The following is a 24,524-nucleotide window of genomic DNA, read 5'->3' as shown; positions in this document are numbered from 1 at the left end:
ATTTCAAATATATATGGAAATTAGAGTATAGTAAAGTTAGCAACTCAAATTAGAGAGAGAGAGAGAGAGTGTATACGTGTGGAGAGGAAAGGAAACAGACCAGTGGATGCGGCAGCAGGGCTTCCCAAGTGGCAGTAGTGGTAAAGAACCCACCTGCCAATGCAGGAGACTAAGAAGATGGGTTCGATCCCTGCGTCAGGAAGATCGTCTGGAGGGGGACATGGTAACCCACTCCGGTATTCTGGCCTGGAAAACCCCATGGACAGAGGAGCCTGGCGGGCTATATTCAGTGGGGGTCACAAATAGTCAGACACACCTGAAACAACTTAGCACGCACATACAGTATTAACTGGGTAGCCATTTGGAATATAATTGGATTCACATTCATATTGTGCTTGAAGATAAATTCCAAATGGGTCAAAAATTTAAAAGTAAAATATGAAATCATAAAAATAGATGAAAACACGTGAGAGTTATTTTATTACCTAGAAATGGAAAAATCATTTCAATTATTATACAAAATGAAAAAGCCAGAAGAAAAAAATAAAACCTCATTTCATGTATTTAAAAAATCTGTTTGCAAAAATGGTCTAAGCAGAGTCAAAAGACAAATGACCCTTGGCAAATATCTGTAACTGTTTTCAGATGAATGGCTAATATCTTTAATATATAAATAGGTCTTTCAAATCAATATAGAAAAGATCATCAAGCCACTGGGAAAATGAGCAAAGGATATGAGAGAAAAGGAAAATCCCAAACTAAAGATTCTAAAAGAGTCAATTGACTTTTTGCATAATAAGAAAATTTAAATTGTTCTCTTATACCATTTTCATCTACCAAACTGGCAAACATTCAAACACTTGATGATACCTTATGTTGCCAAGCTTACTTCCCTGGTGGCTCAGACAGTAAAGCGTCTGTCTACAATGTGGGAGACCTGGGTTCAATCCCTGGGTCGGGAAGATCTGCTGGAGAAGGAAATGGCAATCTACTCCAGTACTATTGCCTGGAAAATTCCATGGACAGAGGAGCTTGGTAGGCCACAGTCCATGGGGTCACAAAGAGTCAGACATGACTGAGTGACTTCACTTTCTTTCTTTCTTTCTTTTTTTTTTTTTTTTTTTTTATGGTACTGAAAAGTTTATTTATCCCAGATACAAATTTGCCAAGACTGTGTGGAAACACTTTATATGCTGCTGGAGGGAAGTAAATTGGTATAGTTTATATTAATATCAAACAAAATTACAAGCACATCTATTCTTTGACCCTACAATCCCACTTCCAGAAAATTATACTATGGATATGTTTTCCTATGTGAAAATTGACATAAGCAGTATTATTCTTCATGGCAAATAATTGGAAATCACCTAAATATTCATCAACAGAAGACTGGTTAAATGGAATCATACAGCTGAAGCTTTTAAAGAACTGAAATGGAAAGATCTCCAAGTTACAATTTTGAGTGAAAATCAAGATGTAGAACAGTGTGTATGGCATGGGAGTAATGGAAAAAAAGAATAAATATTCATATTTGCTCCTATATTAATTTAAATATGTCTGAAAGGACACAGATGACTTAATGACAGTGATAAATTTTTCTGTTCTTGTTTGGCTTTTTCATTTGAAGAGAGGTCAACTGGGTAGCTGTAGGATTTGAACAGGAGAAAGACTTTTTATTTGACACAATTTTTTACTATTTGAATTTTGAATCATGTCTAATATAAAAATAAATAAATTAATATTTATAAAATTAAAAAAATAAAAATTATTTTAAGAAACCAAATGCCTGCAAGATAGATTAATAAACAAGTCACATATTTTCAGTTTTTTTTTCTGAATGAAGTTGGGAGAGCCAGACTCAGAGACCCATCCAATGAATCTCCTTACTTTTCAATAACATTTATAGTATCATTTGGGACTCCTGTTACTACATGAAGAGTTTGAAAACCAACTTTTAGAATCCAAAAGTTAGTGCATATAGAGCATCTTTTAAAAGCCTGGCGTATAGTGATTAGCTTGGCAAATGTAAAGTGTCATTTTTATTTCCATATTTTGTAGGTGGGCAAACTGAATCATGCAGAAATACTCAATGAAATTTTAAAATCCCCCTTTTTTCTTTTTTATATGGTGCTTATCAATATCTTGACACACCTCATTCTGTGGCATTGTCAGTGGTTAATAGAGGTCATATTTTCGCTGGAAGCTTATGGGTGTGCTCCTGCTGCTGCTGCTAAGTCGCTTCAGTCATGTCCGACTCTGTGTGACCCCATAGATGGCAGCCCACCAGGATCCGCCGTCCTTGGGATTCTCCAGGCCAGAACATTGGAGTGGGTTGCCATTTCCTGAGGGTAACAGATATCAGAATGTGGTAATCTGTTCTACTGCGGGCCTGAGGTCCTCAATCTCCTGTTATTGTTCAGTTGTTAAATTGTGTCTGAGTCTTTGCAACACCATGGACTGCAGCACGCCAGGCTCTTCTGTCCTCCACTACCTCCTGGAGTTTGCTCAAATTCTTGTCCATTGAATCAGTGATACTGTCTAACCATCTCATCCTCTGCTGCCCACCCCCTTCTTTTGCCTTCAATCTTTTCCAGCATCAGGGTCTTTTCCAGTGAGTTGGCTCTTTGCATCAGAGAGCCAAAATAATGGAGCTTCAACATCAATCCTTCCAATGAATATTCAGGGTTAATTTCCATTAGGATTGATTGGTTTGATCTCCTCACTGTCCAAGGGACTCTCAAGAGTCTTCTCCAGCACCACAATTTGAAAGCACTGATTCACTGGTACTCAGTCTTTCTTATGGTTCAACTCTCACATCCACACATGACTGCTAGAGGTGAAGTGAATTTCAAATCACAACCTATGGAGGAAAAATGCCATCATGGAATGCACGCAGAACTTGGAGTCAAAAGATCTAGTTTAGATTCATGATTTATCCACAGAGTAGCTTAGTAGACCCTGGGCAGTACTTTATAGCAGTATCAATCATTGACCACATCCCTGTGACATCTGTCCTCCTATCCTGATATGTGTGTTTGTGTGTGTGTGTGTTAGTCACCCAGTTATGTCTGACTCTTTGTGACCCCATAGACTGTGGCCCACTAGACTCCTCTGTCCATGGAATTCTCCAGGCAAGAATACTGGAGTGGGTAACCATTCCCTTCTCTGGGGGATCTTCCTGAGCCAAGGATAGAATCCAGGTCTCCTGCATTGCAGGCAGATTCTTTACTCTCTGAGCCACCAGGGAAGCCCTCCTATCCTCATAGGCTGCTCTAAAGCTTAAAAAATCTAACTGGATTTGAAAGCACTTCAAAACTGAAAAGTAGCACAGAGGTGTGCAGCATAATAGATGACAATTTCATCATAATGTCAGTCCCATTCATTCTCTGCATAAGTGGCAGAGGATTTGTGGCTGGTGAGGACAGTGTTAAATTTACAGAGCAACCCAAGGAGAGACTCGCTTGCCATAAGGGGAGACCCAAGACTGATGGTAGGCACTTAACAGCATGTTCCAATTACAGCATTTAAATCTAATTGCATACTCTGTTAATCTCTGTCAGTGCGGCATCATTTAATATCATCTCGGCAGCCTCTAATATTGTGAGCAATGTGAGCTGAGCTGAGACTATTGAAAAAGTTCAGTCCCAGGTCTTCATATCCCCTTTAATTCTCTCTGTCAATTATGCCTCCGCCAAGAGTTCAAATAAAGGTCTTGGGATCCGGGGTTGGAGCTACCTTTTTGAAGCAAAGCCTCTTATAAATATACAGATTATATCAGGAGCCTCCAACTCCTTGCCCTGGTTGTGTTTGATGGGTTTAGTTGCAGTGACTAGTCCCTAGGGTATAACTTACTATAGGCTTCTTTCAAACAAATATTGTAAATACAATGTGTTCCATGAATTATAGGTCTGGAAATAACGTGATATCACTTGCACGTATATTTTCTCCCCTCCCCAATCCCCCTGGCTCAAGTAAGGTCGATGTGAAAACTCCTCCTGACTCTTACTTAGCTCAACTTTTTTTGTACATAGAGAGCTTTTAATCTTTATTTATTCTTATTATAAATTTTAGTTAATTAACATGAAACCTCTGGTCATGGACTTAGATTTTGAAATAAAATTCTTGAATCCGAGAAATAAAATGTAGGAATAACACTAATTCTGTTTAAATCCAACTTTCATCAGGAGTCATTTATTCAGTCAATAAACACCAAATGAATGATGTCACTTGTGCCATGCCTTTGCTGGCTCTGTGACTGGTAAGTTACATTCTTTCTAAAGAAAGTGAAGTGAAGTCGCTCAGTCGAGTCCGACTCTTTGCGACCCCGTGGACTGTAGCCCTCCAGGCTCCTCCGTCCATGGGATTCTCCAGGCAAGAATACTGGAGTGGGTTGCCATTTTCTTCTCAAGGGGATCTTCCCGACCCAGGGATCGAATCCAGGTCTGCAGGCAGATGCTTTAACCTCTGCTGAGCTGCAAATCCAGGTCCATGTTTTATAAGCCATATGGTTAGATAATTTTCTAAGCTTCTCTAAATCTGAACTTACTTTCCTGTAACATTTTAATACTTTTGTCTCCCTTGAAGCACTGCTTGGGGGATTAAATGAGATAATATATGTAAAGTACCAGGTAGATTTTCGCACACTTTTTACAGCTGTTTAGTTTTTGCTGATAGTTATGAATAGTTATCATTTGTCAGTCAAAGGGCTAAGACTCTTTCATGAAGTATTCTTTTGTAATGTTTTGGGCAGCCTTATAGTTCGATACCTTTATTACCCCAATTTTGCAGTTGAAGATTGAACCCCAGATTGAAACCTGGGGAAATGAATTTTGTCCATGGTGACCCACCTGGAACATGGAGAGTAGAAATTTAAGCCTATGAAACGAGAAACCACAGATGTGTTCTCTGACTACAATAGGATCGATGCCATGCCTTCAAGGACTTCTCTTCAAATCTCACTGGGGAGATGAGACTTACCCAAAACTATAATTGGTGAGCCAAACACAGCCATATGTGATTAAGCATCCAAAATGACTCCACCTGCTTTATTTGGAAGGTGCTGAGACAAAGCAGCTAGAGAACAAGCTGAGCTGCTCAGAGACTGGAAATCACATAATTGAAATAAGAGGGAATAGGTTTCTCTCTCAAGGAGTTATCCGAGGCTATGTGGTTCTGTGGGGTCTGGTTTCATCTTCCATTCTCAGACACGTGTTTGTTCCTAGGCAGCTGGTCCAGTTGTCACTGGTCTTAGGTTCCTCCAACCTGGGTGGACTCGTGGGACAGTGCAGTGATTAAGACTTCTGTCACTTTTGCCTGTGGGAACTTGGGCAGGGTATTTACTCTCTGTGATGCAGGTTTCTCTCCTGAAAAATAAGCATAATAATAGAGTTACTGATAAACCTGAACATGTTTAGAACAGTGCTTGGCACATAGTATTACATTATGTGTGTGTGTGACTATTATATGTATATAGTGCGGTCTCAGTCCTGGAGATGGGTGTCCATCAGTTAGTTCCTGGAGATGGGTGTCCATCTTTCTGGAGATGCCTAAGTTTCCTAGGCATCTTTCTGGAGATGCCTAAGAAATTACTCATTGGAAATCAGTGAAGATTGTAATCACTTGGAATTCTTGCCGGGGAAAGGGGAACCCAGACAGAGACTAGGGGAGATGGAAACAAAAAGATCAGCCCACAGTGCAGAGTGTAGGGCAGTTCTGCTCAAAGAGACTGGAAATCACACAAGAGAAATAAGCTGGAATATGTTCGTCTCTTGAGGGGTTATCCAGGGCTGTCTCGTCCTGTGATGTCTGATTGCATGTGCCATCCCTGTGTCTGCAGGGAAAGGGATGGAAAGCAGTCTGCGTGAGTGATGGGAGTAGTGCCCCACCTGTGCCCTCTAGTAGTACTGAAGGATTGTTCCATCCTCTCCTTCCCTTCCCCAGTCTTTAAGAGGAGATGAGCTCCAATTTTAGTCAAGGACACACCATGAGCCATGGAACTAGGCAGAGATGCTCTACTATTCTCTTTCTTTGGGGGGTCTTATCCAATATCATTGCAAACATATTAAAATGCAGTTATATTCCTTGTTTCCTATAATTAAGAATAACCATAAGAGTATAATTGTAATCTAGTGGCTGAAAAGATGTTACATTTATATAGATACTTAGTTCAACATTATTTTGATTTGCAGTTTTTGTTCTTTGTTTTGGATCCTGTATTATTTTACCTGCATGCAGGTCTAAGAATCCGGAGCTCCCAGTACTGAATAGATGAAGTAGCCCTGGCACTAGTGGCTGGGAGCAGATGATTTATTCAAAACAAGAAACTGGTTGAAATGATGAGTTTTGCTTTCCACTGATATATTTTTGGAGATTTTACTCAAAACTTTTGTGGTTGGAACGTCTTATGCATGGAAGGGGAGAAAGAGGTCACAAGCCCTTGCGTATTTTTTTTTTTTCCTTTGGGAATTGCTCTTTACTACTGGTAGTGAGGTTTGATAGTCTGAGGCCTCCTCTCACTGAAGAAGTAGGGTTCTACCTCCACAGGCATCTCAGGGTCAGGATGGGGCTGAGTGGAAGGAACCTGAAAATGACTGCTTCGATCTGATGCTTGAGTGGAAAAAGGATTCTGGAAATGTCCAACCCAGATCATTAGGCCTGGGGAGAAGGCCTTAATAGTGGTGTGACCTTCAGTAAGGGCTAGTGAGATAGTGGACAGGGGAAATTGGAAGCTACGGGACCAGGGGTCCCAGTCAAACATTTGGTAAACCCCAGGGCCCCCCATTGATATGATGAGCAGAAGGTTTTGCAAATATGTCTTTCTTTGTTCCATGGGGGCCGAGAACCTTCTGAAGGGTCAGTGCGAGTCACTTAATTCCTAGCATCCTAGAATCAATAACCTTTCCTAGAACCAGAGTTAGGAGAATCTTCATGGGCCAGCCATTCTTCTTACTTTAATAGACCAAGAGCCAGTAAAATGCCTTAAAACTTAAAACTTCCCCTTTAGGCTGTTTTGGTGAACTTTTACCTGTTCCTTGGCAATAATGAACAATACATTCCCTTATAATAAAAATGGCCAGTGAGCTTGCCTTCCAAGCAGTAATATATATTTTAAAAGATCCTTAATAATATAACCTGAAGGAAATGTACTTATGGGAAGGCAAAGGTAGGTCCAGAGATGAGGGCAGATTTGAGATGGGGCAAAAATAAGCGGTCAGGAACACAAGGTTTTGAGTTAAACCAACCTAAGTTTGAATTTTATTTTGGATGTTATTAGCTGAGTGATTTGAGGAAATAATTTAACTTTTATGAAACTCAATGTCACCATTTGTAAAAAAGAGTTAATTATCGCTGTGACATGACTCCTATAAAATGCTTATCATGGTGCTTGGTGCAAACAGATATGTAGCATGGGAAAGTAAAATAACACGGAGGCAGCGCACAGCTGGGAGAAAAAGATGCCGTTACCTTCCCTTCTAAAGTCAAAGAACCCATCTGTTCCACTGCTCAGCGATGGCCACACATTGGTTTTACACAGCATGGCCCTCCAGAAGGGGATATATGACAACCCCACTCCCACTTGTCTAAGCAAAGAGAGCTTTGTGTGTGTGTGTGTGTGTGCATGTGTGTGTGTAGAAGTGGCTTTGCAGAAAGTGTTTAATGGAGAGTATTTTATAGAAAGTTAGCCTCCATTCCCTATTCTAATTGAATTCTTGGGTTTTATTCACGAAGGGAAAACTGGTAGCTCATTCTCCAGATGGGTGTTTGCTAGGTTTAAGACACACACCCAAGATCTTGGAGTTTGGAGATACAAGTGGTGTTGATGTTGGAAAGAGACAGAGGTCATCCCACCTATTAGTGTGGGGTCTCAGGGAGCAGTGGAAAATCCCATTTGCTTCCACAGACTCTGAGTTTGGGATGAGGTGGGTAAGGAGATTGGTGATCTGCAAGTTTGCTACATCTCTTGTGGATATTGAGGAAAGGGGGCTGGAGTCAGATTGAAGATGTTCTCAAATGTCTTTTGGGTCTCCTGGCTAGAGGTATGTCCATGACTCAGTGCCCACACAGATGGGCATATCTCAGATGAACACACAGACCATGAGTAGATTGGTAATGAGAGAGATAGGGGAAAGGTCACTGGCACTCCTAAGTGTGCCCCTTACATTCTCCTGGGTAAAAGACAGCTTCCCCCATTTACCCTCTCCCATGTTAGCCAGTCTATAAGACATGGAGGAGAAAGAAGAAACACAAGAGCATGAGGACAAATGGTTGGGGCTGAGCACATCACACTTTAATCCTTTGTTGTCCTCTTCCTGGAGCTGCTTCATGGATGATGCAGGGATGGGGGCTGTTAATTCCTCTGTGGGACTGAATGTTTGCCTGGAGTGAATCAGAGGATCAGTCCAAAAATTGCTGAACCAGGTTGAATTATGGGAAGGACTAATCTATGGTCAAATGACTAGTAACTTTAAGGGATCACCAGATCCTTTCCCCCACTGCCCCTCTCCATTAACAAAAACCTAGACAGCATATTAAAAAGCAGAGACATTACTTTGCCATCAAAGGTCTCTCTAGTCAAGGCTATGGTTTTTCCAGTGGTCATGTATGGATGTGAGAGTTGTACTATAAAGAGAGCTGAGTGTCAAAAAATTAATGCTTTTGAACTGTGGTGCTGGAGAAGACTCTTGAGAGTCCCTTGGACTGTAAGGAGATCCAACTAGTCCATCCTAAAGGAGATCAGTCCTGGGTGTTCACTGGAAAGACTGATGTTGAAGCTGAAACTCCAATACTTTGGCCACTTGATGTGAAGAGCTGACTCATTTGAAAAGACCCTGATGCTGGGAAAGATTGAGGGCAGGAGGAGAAGGGGACGACAGAAGATGAGATGGTTGGATGGCATCACTGGCTTGATGGACATGGGTTTGGGTGGACTCCGGGAGTTGATGATGGACAGGGAAGCCTGGTGTGCTGTGGTTCATGGGGTCACAAAGAGTTGGACATGACTGAGCGACTGAACTGAACTGAACTGAACAGATGGTACTTGAAAAGCAATCAACATATCAACAGAATATCATTAAAAAAATGGAAAATAGTATGGTAGAGATAAGAAGGGGATGCAATGGGTACCCAATCAGAAAGGAGGACTGAGCTCATGGGGAATGTATGCATGCAGAGGTATAAGTATTGAATAATAGCTCTCTGAAAAAAAGCTATGATCTATAGTATTGGCCAGTTTCCATGGTGTAATTACTCCTGCCATGGCTATCAACATGGTAACATGCTGAGAAGTTGAGAAAAATATGCACAATCAATTCTAGTGAGCTATTTCAGAAACTTCCAGCATACCAGTGTGTGTGTGTGTGTGTGTGTGTGTGTGTGTGTGTGTGCATGCATGCATGCATGCATCAGTAAGGCTTCCTGGAAAAAGGGACCCATGACCTAAGTCTTAAAGGATGAGTAGGAAGGAACCAGGAAAAGAAAGGTAAGAAGGACATTCAAGGTAGGGAAATAGAACAAAGGAAGGAGGCCCCAGATGGCATGATGAGTAAGGACAAAGAACTCAGTCCACTTTATGGTCATTACTGAAAGTCAGCATGTATTCGGTTCTGCTCACCATTTTTTCTTATAAAAGACATGTTGTTATTCAAAACAATGAACTCAAATTGTTATCATGTTTAAATCTCTTCATAGTATTTTTTCTTTATTCTTCAGTCACAACAAACATTTATGAGAGCCTACTTAGTGTTTTTTACCGAAATGATTTAAAGATGAGTAAACAGATAGTCCCTGTCCTCAAAAAACCTGTAATGAAGCAGAACATAAACAAATACATATGACACGCCGCGATGGAAATACTGAGTAAAATATGCATATGTTATTAGGTATTGCGGGAGATGGAGGGATGGACCCCAAAGATATGGGCTTCTTAATTCCTAGAACCTGTGAATATATTACCTTACATGGCCAGAGGGACAGAGGCATGTGACTAAATTAAGGAGCTTGAAATCGATAGATTGTCCTGGATTATCTGGGTGGGCCTTGAATGCAGCCATAGGGATCCTTGTAAGAGAATAAACATGTAAGGATGGAAGCAGAGGGAGTGAGAACATGCTGTGCTACTGGCTTTGAAGACGGAGGAAGGGGCCACAAGCCAAGGAATGTTGTCAGCAGCCTTTAGAATCTGCAAAAGGCAAGAAAATGGATTCTCCCTCAGAGCCAGCCTCCAGAAGAAATGCAGGCCTATCACAACTCAATTTTAGCTTATTGAAATTTGATTCAGACTTATGACCTATAGGCTGTAACTAACTTTATGGTTTCTTTATGAAACCTTTTTTTTATTTGGCTGCCCCAGGTCTTAGTTGCAGCATGTAGGGTCTGTCAGTTGGGGGTGGTATGCGGAATCATTTTAGTTGCAGTGTGTGAACTCTTGGCTGCTGCATGTGGAATCTAGTTCTTTGACCAGGGATCGAACCTGGGCCCCCTGCATTTGGAGCTTGGAGTTTTAGCGACTGGATTACCAGGAAGTCCCTACATTGTTGTAAACTACTGTGTTTTGAGGTAATTTATTACAGCAGTCACAGGAAACTAACATAGAGGTATTGAAAGCAGAGATGTAACGTGGTAATTAAAAATCTTGATTTGAGAGTCAAATGTCTCTTTTACAATCATGGCCATATCTCTTAACATTTCTACAGCTTTGGGCAAGTTACTAACTGCTTCATGCCTCAGTTTTCTCATCTGTAAAGTAAGACAATTATACCTACTTCATAGATTCAGAGTAGGGTGTTGTGAAATTATATACACATTGTTTGGAGTCCATAGTGAGCAATCCATGAATGTAAGCTACGGTTTTTATTTAGAGAATTAAGTTTCTGCCTTCTCTCTGCTCTCTGATCACGCTGGTGAGTATAACTGAATATGTTGAGGATTAGATGGGATTTTGTGATCTGGCCTAGACAAAATTTTCCTATTTCTAATGTTATTTTTATGGGCAAATATGATCTCAAGTTGAAAAAGCCAGTCCTTCACACATTTTGGAATTGCCAAATGATTTTAATTCTGAGTACAGTCTTGTCTTTCTCAGAACAAAAATTCTTGTTTGATCAGTCATTAAAAGGGTTAAGAGTTTGCATCTTTTCCATCTCCCTGCTACCCCCTCGCCCCAACCCCACCAATAAAAATCATGTTATGAACACCCTCTCTTTGGCGCGAGTATTATTCTCTGCTCTGTGATTTGGAGTCAGCCTGTCTGTCCCCTGACTGAGCAGGAGCAACCGAACAGCTGTGAAAACAATGCAGAAGCTGAGGAGAGCTGTGATTAGTGGGGGAGCTGGGGAATCTGGGGCCCACCAGGCCTGCGTCCCACATCAGCACACAGTCTGCAGAACCTGGGTATCACATGGCTGGGCTCAGCCTCGGCAGGCCCGTCCCCAAGCTGGGGCTCACCATTACTGGTGCCACTCTTGTTCTCAGGCACCTTCACTTCAGAAAGGGTGTTTATTCCCCTATATTATTCCCTGCACATCCTTGGGACCATTGCATAAACATAGTGTTGCTAGGCGGACCTCTAGCCTCCTTTCATCCTGGGTCCCAGCAAATTCTGTCCAAGCAAATTCAGAGGAGTGTACTTACAGCTGGTGTTGTCCACTCCACCAGCTCTCCTCTCTGGCCCCAATTTTCCTGCCAGAAATCCCCCAGGTTCTTCCTTGTGCATTTGATCTCCTAGATGTGGATATTTAAGTGAGTTTACAGATCCCCCTGGCCCCCAACTCTTCCCCCTGCTACTGTGTCCATTACTCCGCAGAGTGTGCATAGGAAACATGTAACTTAATCAAGCATGTGTTGTGTTAAGTCGCTTCAGTCGTGTCCAACTCTTTGTGACCCCATGGACTGTAGCCCACCTGGCTCCTCTGTCCATGGGTTTTTCCAGGCAAGAATACTGTGGTGGGTTGCCATTTCCTCCTCCAGGGGATCTTCCTGACCCAGGGAATTGAACCCATGTCTCTTGTGTCTCCTGCATTGGCAAGTGTGTTCTTTATCACTAGTGCCACCTGGCAAACTTAATCATATTCCTTTGCAAGTAATCAGTCCAAGATTACTGGAGAACAAAGAATTTTGCTTACTGTCCCAATGAAACGCCTGCTGATCTGCCAGCAGCACTTGCTGCTTTCACTCTAATTTTTCAAACTTCCACCTGCCAGCAGCTCCCACGTGCCCACCCTCTCCTGGTTCCCTTCACCTAAGTGACAGTCTTGCCCTCTTCTGCCTTATGTTTCTCTTCCTAATGACAACGGTGCTGTATTCATCTTTCTAACCCCAGCAACCAGCAAAGAACCTGACACACACAGGGTTCAGGAAGCATCTGGAAGGTGAAGAAATGCTGAAACCATTTAAATGTACTCTTTCCTTGTTTCTCCTTTGAAATATAATTAAAAAATCTGTTACCACGCTGATTTAGGTTTAATATTTTCTCTTCTGGATTTAGTCACCACTGTAATTATTCATAGTTCTCAATTGATCACAATAATTTACATATATTATGAATGTTGATAATTAATTATTAGACCTCAAATTAGAATTTCATTGAAAACACATCTCTCAATAATGGACTTATTCATGTAGTTTATGGATCAGCAGAGGACTACTAGTTATTTTAATGACTGCTGCTGCTGCTGCTAAGTCGCTTCAGTCGTGTCCGACTCTGCGACCCCATAGACGGCAGCCCACCAGGCTCCTCTGTCCCTGGGATTCTCCAGGCAAGAACACTGGAGTGAGTTGCCATTTCCTTCTCCAATGAATGAAAGTGAAAAGCGAAAGTGAAGTCGCTCAGTAGTGTCCGACTCTTAGCGACCCCATGGACTGCAGCCTACCAGGCTCCTCTGTCCATAAGATTTTCCAGGCAAGACTACTGGAGTGGGGTGCCATTGCCTTCTCCGATTTTAATGGCAGAGGCTTCTATATTAACTCTATTCTATTTTTTGTAAGATCAGAAACTATAAAACTCCTAGAGGAGAACATAGGCAAAACACTCTCAGACATAAATCACAGCAGGATCCTCTATGATCCACCTCCCAGAATTCTGGAAATAAAAGCAAAGATAAACAAATGGGATCTAATTAAAATTAAAAGCTTCTGCACAACAAAGGAAAATATAAGCAAGGTGAAAAGACAGCCTTCTGAATGGGAGAAAATAATAGCAAATGAAGCAACTGACAAACAACTAATCTCAAAAGTATACAAGCAACTTCTGCAGCTCAATTCCAGAAAAATAAACGACCCAATCCAAAAATGGGCCAAAGAACTAAATAGACATTTCTCCAAAGAAGACATACGGATGGCTAACAAACACATGAAAAGATGCTCAACATCACTCATTATCAGAGAAATGCAAATCAAAACCACAATGAGGTACCACTTCACACCAGTCAGAATGGCTGCGATCCAAAAATCTGCAAGCAATAAATGCTGGAGAGGGTGTGGAGAAAAGGGAACCTTCCTACACTGTTGGTGGGAATGCAAACTAGTACAGCCACTATGGAGAACAGTGTGGAGATTCCTTAAAAAATTGCAAATAGAACTCCCTTATGACCCAGCAATCCCACTTCTGGGCATACACACCAAGGAAACCAGAATTGAAAGAGACACATGTACCCCAGTGTTCATCGCAGCACTGTTTATAATAGCCAGGACATGGAAACAACCTAGATGTCCATCAGCAGATGAATGGATAAGAAAGCTGAGGTACATATACACAATGGAGTATTACTCAGCCGTAAAAAAGAATTCATTTGAATCAGTTCTGATGAGATGGATGAAGCTGGAGCCGATTATACAGAGTGAAGTAAGCCAGAAAGAAAAACACCAATACAGTATACTAACACATATATATGGAATTTAGGAAGATGGCAATGACGACCCTGTATGCAAGACAGGGAAAGAGACACAGATGTGTATAACGGACTTTTGGACTCAGAGGGAGAGGGAGAGGGTGGGATGATTTGGGAGAATGACATTCTAACAAGTATACTATCATGTAAGAAAAAAAAAATAAATATTTTAAATATTTAAATATTGTTGGAGATTTCAAATATGCACTAACTAGAGAGACTAGTAAAATAAATTGTCCATTACCATTTGCCCATTTTTTATGTTTGCCTATAAACTGCACTTTCTACTGCATGTAAGCTATTTAGCATGTGTAGGTCTTTGCTTCAGAGAAGCCAATGGTACCCCACTCCAGTACTCTTGCCTGGAAAATCCCACGGATGGAGGAGCCTGGTGGGCTGCAGGCCATGGGGTCGCTAAGAGTCGGACATGACTGAGTGATGTCACTTTCACTTTTCACTTTCATGCATTGGAGAAGGAAATGGCAACCCACTCCAGTGTTCTTGCCTGGAGAATCCCAGGGACAGAGGAGCCTGGTGGGCTGCCGTCTATGGGGTTACACAGAGTTGGACATGACTGAAGTGACTTAGCAGCAGCAGGTCTTTGCTTAGTCTATTTTACTGAGTGAATGGTGTGTCTGTCCTTATTTGACTTCAGTTGTTATACACAAAACACTACTCTCATTTTTATTAGTCTTTTGAAATGCTGACTACATATTCTGTGTGGCATCGCTACTTCTTGAGAGCCATCCATGGCAGATTCACTGATTAATCAGAGTATTGTTTTCTGCTGATATTTAATGCAGCTCAAAAATCCTTCTTAACATGGTGCTCCAGGCAATTATTATCAACCAACAGAGTGGCATGAGAACTGAAATCAATTTTAGTCCTTGTGTGTTTATTTTAAAGAATAATTTCTTTCTTATATTTGCAAATATGGTAAGTAACACAAAAATCAAGCAGTATTGAAAAGTTCATAGAAGAAAGTAAATTTTTCCACTAATTTCTCCACCCGCATATTATCATTGTAAGTTTGAAAGTGTATTTAATATTATTTTCTACATTTCTTTTTGGGAACAAAGGGATGTGGCAGAAGTAATTATATAAAAGTGTGGTAATTAAAATGCACATCATTTTTAATAGAGAGTATGTTTATGTTTTTCTTAAATCTAATGGAAGAAAAAAACAAGGTATTGCTAAACCTCAGACTGTTACTTAATAGGATATTTATTATTAAAAAAATCCTTCCAAACTTAAGAAAAACATTATGAAATACATTAATGGGATGAGGAAAAATTGCTTTTAAATGAGATGCTCCAAGTTGGGCTTTATCTATAAGGGCCTTTTTTAAAATGTAAGACTTGTGGGTCATCTGTGTCTTCACAGCCCTTCCACATGCCTTCCATTTTTCCTTAGTGAAATTATTTTACATTGTTGTAATTCCTAATATTAATATCTAATTTGTAAACATAATTCCCAGTCATCTAATCTTAATTCAGTACTCAAATCCATTTAGCACTTTTACTAGCCTTTTCACCATGGCTTTGTGTTTGCGAAATTCTTTAATTTTGAGGCATCATTGATTTCCAATATTTCATTATCGGGCACCTTTTTCACCAAAAGCTCATAGGTTTTGTGTTTCTAAGTTTTTAATGCACTTGAGAATGCTCTCATCTTTATGCTTGAAGGGTAGTAATTAAATTGTCTTTATGGTTCTATGATTTAGACAACCAAATGATGCTACTATTTCTTTACAGAATGACTTAAAAACAGTCCATATCTCTAGCATTTAGGTGTTCTCTGGAAACCTGCCTGAGACCTGAGAGGATAAACCTGTTGCTCACAGACAGCATGGCTGCACCCTGGAGGCCCCCTTTGCCTTCTCTATGTCACTTTGTCTCTTTCCAATCCTTTTCTGCTCTTGTCCCAGCCAAATACCTTTTCCTTGTTTACCATGTGGATCATAATTCTGGCCTTGGTCCATCCTCTGTGAGATTTAATTTCTTTAACACCTGCTCTGGAAAGATCTTGTTTTCCACAAAATTTCCTCTTCCTTACTCACAAGGAAAATGCATTCTGTCCTTGGCACCCCTGAAAATGGAAGTAAATGATTTTTCTAAGTCTTCCTGCAGGTTTTGCTGCTTATTCCTTAAGGTTTCCCATGTCATCTCTCTTATTTCATAGCCCAGTGTTTCCTCAGTTCAGGATATAGCTGCTTGCTTTGAGCAGTTCTTCACTGTATCTAAAAATGAGGTATTTATTAGAGACCCATTATCCCATAGTTCTAAGATGCTGACAAGTTCAAAGTCTGATAACTGATTAGCAATGTCTAACTTGGTTTCTGCCTTCATCTCTTGCCCACTAAACTAAATAGCAGAGGCCACTGTAATAACCCTTTTTATTAGCACCGTACAAACACAAAATCTCACTAATTGTGGTTGATGCCTGGTTTGTGATTCTAATAGGGAAGACACACAAGCAAAAAATATAGTATAAGTTTTGCTTTAACTGGGTGAGGGGAGGGATGATGGGAGAAGATGATCTAAATCTGTGGAGGCTTCAGGGAAGATTTTACAAAGGATTTGGCTTTTGAAGGAAGATTTGAAGATCAAGTTGGAGTTTGTCAGGAACTCAAGCCCTTGGGGAGAGCTCAGAAGAGAACGACAGGATGCGCAGTGAAGTGGCAGCAAGGAAAAGCACGGCGGGCCGTGGGAACTGGGAGAATGTTAGGATGGCCTGGAGGGAGGAAAGTTGGAATCTGTGGTTGATGAGGTAGATAAAACTCTGCTTCTCCGAGACAAGAGTTTTGATGTTATCATGTAGGTGAAGGAAAGTCAGGGAATTCCAATTCTGAAAGGCAGAACTTTACTGTAATCAGATCTGCATGTCATGGGGGTTGGTTTTGGCAGGGACTGGTGGCTGTTGTCAGAGGCTGAGACTAGAGGCCGTGAGACAAAGCCTACTGTAAGTGAACAGGTGAGAGACAGTAGGCTTGACTTGGGTATGACCCACAAAGAAGGCAGTAGATGTGAGGGTGAAGAAGGGGGCCTCTGTGAGAGGTTTCTTAGATGATCCCAAAGCAGAGCAAATCCTCAGAACAAAGATCAACAGGTCTGAGTGCATCTGACCTGGTGGCACCTTGGCTCTATCTATTATTGGTAACGTGATCATGGGAGAGTCACTGAACCATACTGGACTTGGTTTACTCATCAATATATATGCAAATGAAAATGCTTGGTGTGAATATTATTTGTAACAATATTTTCCCTTGGGAGAATGCATGGTGCCCTGTAACCCTGCAAAATGAGTTAGCTGTACTCATTCCTACCCTCCTTGCCCTAATGGGTTGTTTGACTCTGGGAACAGTGATGCTCTCAGCTCTGAACAGTTTGATGAAAATTCTACATTTTGGGCTTCTCTGGTGGCTCAGACAGTCAAGAATCTGCCTGCAGTGCAGGAGATCTGGGTTCAATCCCTGGGCCTGGAAGATCCCCTGGAGAAGGGAATGGCTACCCATTCCAGTATTCTAGTCTGGAGAATTCCATGGACAGAGGAGCCTGGCAGGCTACAATCCATGGGGTCACAAAGAGTTGGACACAACTGAGCAATTAACACCCTAGCACCTACTTTGCATAACTAAATAGTTCAGAGGGTAAGTCAGGAATATAAAATCAATCAAAGCCCAACTAAGTTCATTTTGCATAAGAAATCTTATTAGTCATAGGATGAACAGTTATTTCAAACAAATACCCTCTGTTTGCAGGTTCTTGGGACAGGAATCTATGTGGAGGGTAGGGTAGGTAGGAAGCATATTGCTACTTCTACTATCACCAATCTTAATCTATAATGAATGGAATAGTTAACATGTACCAGGAACAAATATTTTAATTATATAATATCACTTAAGTTGCACAATAAACTTATGAAGTAGGACTTGTTCATCTGTTTTACAGATAAGAGTATTAAAACTAAAACACTGAAAATAGCTTGCTCAAGGTCACTTAACTAGAAAATATTAACTCTGGTTTTTCAGTTAGCTTTTGCTGAATAACAACCCCTCTGAAACAGTGTGGCTTCCAAGAACTATCTTTTATTATTCCTCATGAGTCAAGGGGTCTGTTGGGTGTTTTGAAGATCTGGGTCAGGCTTGGCTGGTGTCAACTGGGTTTACTCCTGCATCTGTGGTCAGATAGAGGGCAGGCTGGTCTTGAATGGCCTCTCTCAATAGCCTTCTCTGGCTGTTGGCCGATTGACAACTAGAGAAGTGAGAGTGACTGGACCTCATTAACTAACAGGCCAGCCTGGCTTATTCACATGGCACAGGGTGAATGTTCCAAGACCAAAAGCAGACATGAGCAGACACTTGCAGCCCCAACTTAGACTATTGCTTCTGCTACAGTCTTTTGGCCAAAGTAACACAAGTAAGTAAGTAAGTAAAGTCGCTCAGTCGTGTCTGACTCTTTGCGACCCCATGGACTGTAGCCTATCAGGTTCCTCCATCCATGGGATTTTCCAGGCAAGAGTGCTGGAGTGGATTGCCATTTTCTTCTCCAGGGGAACTTCCCGACCCAGGAATCGAACACGGGTCTCCCGCATTGCAGGCGGACGCTTTATCCTCTGAGCCACCAGGGAAGCAAGTAACACAAGGCCAATACAAATACAAAGGATGGAAAAGTAAGTTCTGCCTCTTAGATGAAGAAGTGAAAAGAATTGTGGCCATTTGTGTTATATGCCACACAAGCCTACGTGTGGTTTTGGACCCCAACACCCAAAATCCTACAGTGAAGGACATTATTTTTAATCCTTATTTGTATCAATAGATGAGCAAACTGAGATTCAAAGATATTAAGCAACTTTCTCAAAGTTCCTTGACTAGTGAGTAGCTAAGCCTTGGTGTGAAGCCCAGCATGTCTGACTCCAAAGCCAGTGAGTTTGTATTGGACCTAGATGGTGACACTCAGGGTTCAAGTCTGTGAGAGGTGGAGCCATTTGTTCCTGGAGGTGGAAGAGCCCTCAGAGGTTGTCTGGTCCATTCGCTGGTAGACTTTTGAATTTCCATGGTTCACTATAATTTCAAAAAGTATTTTGGCACCACCACAGATTTCTTAACTTGCTATATTTTTTTGTGTGTGTGCCAAGTCAGGCACTGTAAAAACCACCTATCATCCTCATTTTATAGAAAAACAATGAAACTTCAACACCAAAAGACGTAATTTTATAATTGAGTTATTGTTTAAATTGAACTAATTTAGCTTTGTGAAAACTTATTTTGCCTTTGAACTGAAGTGAAGTTGCTCAGTCGTGTCCGACTCTTTGCGACCCCATGGACTGTAGCCTATCAGGTTCCTCCTTCCATGGGATTTCCCAGGCAATAGTACTGGAGTGGGGTGCCATTTCCTTCTCCAGGGGATCTTCCCGACCCAGGGATCGAACCTGGGTCTCCTGCATTGTAGACAGATGCTTTACTATCTGAGCCACCAGGGAAGTCCTACTTTGTCTTTATTATTTGCTTATTTTTTGGTGGGCCAGGGATGTCTTTAGATTGGCTGAAGGACCTGCATATAGATGCTACTAATTTATCCCTGTCTTTTCACTTGTTGGCACTCAAATACCCTCTAAAACTTTCCTAACTAGTGGTATTCAATCATTGCTTGCATTCTTCTAGAGACAGGGAGCTCACTATTATCTGAAGCATAGATAGCATTTAGATAGCTGAACGAAAAAAATAATATTCTTTTATTTTATAGAACACTAATCCTTCTCCCAGTGACAACTACCCATCAGCTGAAGTTCATCTCCTGGTGTTCGATTAGAAAAACTGAACGCACTAAGGTGTTTGAAAACAGCTAAAGCTCTCCTGAGTCATTATGAATCCTCATCTCTTTGGTCTCCACTGAGACAATGCTGTCTTTGAGTACCATCTATTCTCATCTTGCTCTCAGGCTTCATCCAGTTTGACTACATCTACCTTCAGGTAGATATAGAAGTGTTTTTCTCTGTATTTGGCCTGATTAGCTGCAGTAGATTAGGTCATCCATTTTCTCTTTTACATATGATTCTTCTGTTAATGAGGTTTATGATCATATTTGCCTTAGCAGGAGATCATATCAAGCTGTTGACTCAAGGCTCAAGTTTAACCCTCAATTACAATGTGAATAAAATGTGAGCATAATAGAGCTGTTTCGAAGACTCAGTAGATACTCAATAAAATCCAATACAACTTCAGTAATGTTGAGAGTGTCTATCATGAACTAGAACCTGTGAGAGATGCTGGGAATATAAAGAAGAAAAGACATAGTTTCTGTTCTCAAGGAAGTCAAAGTCCAAAAAGTAAAACAGACATGCAAAAACAATAATACAACATTATCAATTTTCTTCTCTCTCTTGCTTTTTTTTTTTTTTTTAGTGGTGGGTACCAACTGAGATGGGAGAATGGGGAAAGTATAATCAATGCCTCCTGGGGTTCAAGGAGGGTTTTATAGAGGATGTAGCTTCAGAACCAAGACCTGGAGAGTTTTACGAGTTGACAAGTGGACCTGGTCTTTCTATATTTGGGGCAGGTATTAAATCCTGGAGGCTAAGGAACATGGGCTTTGGGACCAGACCATCAGAATTCTAGTCATAACATTGCTACATCTCACAGTATATATCAGCTTCTTTCTCAAGGACATTATTGCTCCCTCCCCAGTGTTGTTGTGAGGATCAAATGAGACAATATCCATAAAGTTCTCGGCATAATTCTGACACATAAGTGGTGTGTGTGTGTGTGTGTGTGTGTGCACGCTCAGTCACACTGTCGTGTCTGATTCTTTGTGGACCCATGGAATGTAGATCCCCAAGTTCCTATGCCCATGGAATTTTCCAGGCAAGAATATTGGAGTGGGATACCATTTCCTACTCCAGGGGATCTTCCCAACCCAGGGAGTGAACCAGAGTCTCTTGCATTTCCTGCACTGGCAGATAGATTCTTTACCACTAGTGCCCCCTGGGAAGTCATAGGTGGTAGCTATTCTTATTCAAAATGACCTAAGATGACTCAGGTCCAAGCCTGATCAACTATACCATTTAATTTCCTTTTATTACAGTCTTCCTGATACAGTGAAGAGTACACCTAGGATACATCCTTACTTGCCAGACACATGGGAGAATGACTTTAAGAAGAACACATGGGTAGGCCAAGAAGTTGCTGCACCCAGAAGTGCAGATATTCACTGGAGGAGGAGACAGTCTGAGACAATCATGTTCACATTTTTCTTAGGAAATGTCATCATTAGCAACCCAACCCAACAACAACAACAAATTTTAACTGAAAATAACTTCAAGCATAAAGAAAAATTGTAAGAATAAGAATAGTACAAGGATAGTCATATGCCCTTTAACAAGATTCTTCTATTGTTGACATTCTGCTCCATCTGCTTTAACATTTCCTCTCTTTACCTTTGTGCTTACATATGGACACACACACAGTGTAAATAAACATACGCACACATATATATATACACACACACATATATATATACACACACACATATATATGTATAATATTTTTCTGAACCATTCGAAGGTAAGTTACATATATTATAGACTTTACCTTAAACATAGCAGTGTCTATTTTCTAGGGACAATGGTATTTCCTTACATAACCGCAACATAGTTATCAACTTTAGTAAACCCTGACAAAAATATCTTGATATAATTTATTGTCCTTATTCCAACTTTGTCAATTGACCCAATAATATCCTTTACAGCATTTAAAAACTTGAAGTATAGTTGATTTACAATGTTGTGTTAATTTCAGGTGTACTGCGAAGAGATTCAGTTTTATAAATATACATATATATATATTCTTTTCGATTATAGGCTGTTACAAGGTAGTGATCCTTTACATTTTTAAGCCTCTATTATAGAATCCCAAAGTCAAAACTATATAAAAAATTACACTTAGAGGAATTCACTCTCTCACCTCCCTTCATCTCTGTTTCCTTAATCCTATAGGTATCCAGCTTAGTTGTTTTCTTGTTTATCCTTTTTTTTGGGGGGGGGGGTAAAAATAAGCAGAGATTTGTATGTTTTCTTGTTTCCTCTTTTTATTTTACATAAAAGCTAGCATGCTATATATGTTATTTTGCATCCTGACTTTGTCAATTAATAATACTCCCTATAAATTATTCCTTCAATATATAGTGATCATCATTTTTTTTTACAACAGCATAGTATTCCACTGTGTAACACTATGGTTTATTGAATCAGTCCTTTATATTTGGACATATAAGTATTTTCCAGTGTTTTACAAATAAAAATGATACTGCACTGAACAATCTTATGTATGTGTAGTTTTGTATTATTAGAGATTTATGCTCAGGGTGAATTCTTAGAGATGATATTTTGGGTAGAAGAGTAAATGCACACACAGTTTTACTATGTATTGACAAATTGTCCTCCACAGGGATTATGCTGTTCTTACATTCCCACTAGTAAGCGACCGCCTGGGAAACCCAACATTTTGACTTATTTTTCACAGGATGATAAATTAGAAGGGATTCAGGAGCCAGGACAGAATGAAGATCAAAGGTTAGGTACTGCACAAAGTGGGAAAAAGGATGCCCAACACAAAAATCAATACACAAAGTGCCTTTTTTTCCAGACCCTTGGATACCATCTGCTTAAGGGCAGGGCAGTCTTATTTAATTTTTCTCTTTAGGGCAAGGCATTTCTAGTAAGACATCTTAGCAAGATGCCTAGCACATTGTAGATGATCTGTAGATACTGATTGTTTAAGTGAATGAGAGAATAAACTGGGAAAAACCTGGCATTACCCCTGGGAATAAATAAACCTGGCTGGGAGATTATTTTGAAAGGATAACTCTCACCTCTTCTTCTCCCCTTCCATCCTAGACAGACGCTCCCTTGTGCAGCCGCTCCTGGGGACTGAGCAGTTTGAAGTTTCCAAAGATGAAAACATGTAGGCAGTCCTTGCATTAGGAGATGGGGCTTCACAGAGGCCTATTGTCTGCTGGGACACTGGGAGCTCTGTGGTGAACAGGGAGTGTCCTCCACTGCAGCCGGGTCTTTTCAGCCAGAGCATTGCCTTTTCTCTCTGGAATGTAATATTCTACCCGTGCCCTCGGAGTGGCATTATGCAGTAGTAGGGTCAGCAGTTGGGGGGGGGTGCGCAGCCAAGGAAATTATCTCTGTCCAGGGAACCCAGTAAGTCAGAGGCAGCATCAGAGGGCACAGCCAGGACGGGACCGCTGAATGAGAGCTTTGTGCAAGTCTTGGTGGCGGTGGCTGGAGAGGCACCCTCCTCTTGCAGCTCACCTGGGGGCTGAACAAAGCTGCCTTTCAGGCCTCGGGGCCCACAGTAAACATCGCACAGGTGATAGACCTGCTTTCCTGCTCCAAAGCGGCCCAAGGATCACATTTCTGGCTGGTGTTTCTTGTGCATTGCCGCTAGGGCTCGTCCTCCCTCCAGGATTATGAAACAGTAGAACTCACCTGTGAGAAGAGGGGTCACCTGTTCTGAGGCCACGAGGGTCACTTCAACTCTGAGGACTCTTTTTTTTCACAGTCGCGGGGAGCAGGCGCAACTAATCTAGGTTTCTGCTGACTTTTGACCTGATCCGCACTAGTAAGCACTCTTTGTCCAGCTCTTAGGATTTGAAGAATTCCTGTTTCACTTGATCTTTCTGTGGTTTGGGGAGGTCAATGGGACAATTTTTACACAAGAGAAAATGAAGCCATGATGAGCTGCAACGAGTCCAGAAGGTGGAGTCTTCTGACTCTGGATTCAGAGTTCTTTGCAAGACATAATTATCCACAGTATCATGGGAACTAGAATGATCCTGGGGGGAAAATAGTACACTGCAACATGATGTTGGTATTTTTTTCTGGCTGTTATCTCTCCAGACTTGAAAGAGCAAGGTACCTTATATAAGAGCCCAAGCTCTGATCTGAATTTGCATTCCTTGTTTGCCTACTAAGTTGCTTCAGTCATGTCATACTCTTTGTGACCCTATCAACTCTAGTCCACCAGGCTCCTCTGCCCATGGGTTTCTCCAGGCAAGAATACTACAGGGGGTTGCCATGGCCTCCTCCAGGGGATCTTCCCAACCCAGGGATCAAACCCACGTCTCTTATGTCTCCTGTATTGACAGGAGGGTTCTTTACTACTAGTGCTACCTGGGAAGCCCATTCCTTGTCTAAGAGATTGTTAATATTTTTATATGTCAGGGTTGAAAGCAGAAATTATGAAGCACTCATTATTCTATTTAGGCTTATGAACTCATGAATAGAGACTGGTGCTGTGATTCAAGAAACAAAAGGGGGTTTATTTAGAAGGGAAAGGGCGAGTTTCCCTTTTCTGATTGAGACAGGGTTAGTTAGCACTTGGGGTGCTTCTGTGAGTGACAGAAATCCACGATCTATACAGATGAAGCACCAAATAAGGGAAGATGGCTATGAGAGGATCGCTAACACTGAGGCTTTTGAAGCAGGTATTGGATCTGTGGCTGGGCTTGTGTTGGTTGGAGAGCTCTGCTGGGAAAGCATCTCTGAGCTCACCTGAAGCACCACCACCTGCCAAATGATAGAGGACTGTCTGCCTGGCAATGTCATATACAGGATGCATGTAATTGTAAGGAGAGT

The 24,524-nt window shown here is 41.1% G+C and overlaps 1 long non-coding RNA gene across 1 annotated transcript; it reads right to left on the bottom strand.

Annotated features, from left to right (window-relative positions):
* Positions 1-4,163: 4,163 nt before the first annotated feature.
* Positions 4,164-22,809, bottom strand: LOC138429148 (uncharacterized). Its single transcript, XR_011252702.1, has 2 exons — positions 22,751-22,809; positions 4,164-5,363 (listed from the first exon to the last, which is right to left on the bottom strand). It is a non-coding gene; the product is annotated as an uncharacterized lncRNA (long non-coding RNA).
* Between the last annotated feature and the right edge of the window lie 1,715 nt (positions 22,810-24,524).

This window comes from Ovis canadensis, chromosome 1, assembly GCF_042477335.2.
Source record: "Ovis canadensis isolate MfBH-ARS-UI-01 breed Bighorn chromosome 1, ARS-UI_OviCan_v2, whole genome shotgun sequence".
Lineage (NCBI taxonomy): Eukaryota > Metazoa > Chordata > Mammalia > Artiodactyla > Bovidae > Ovis > Ovis canadensis.
Note: the sequence above shows the minus strand (reverse complement) of the source record. Positions and strands in the feature narration are given on the sequence as shown.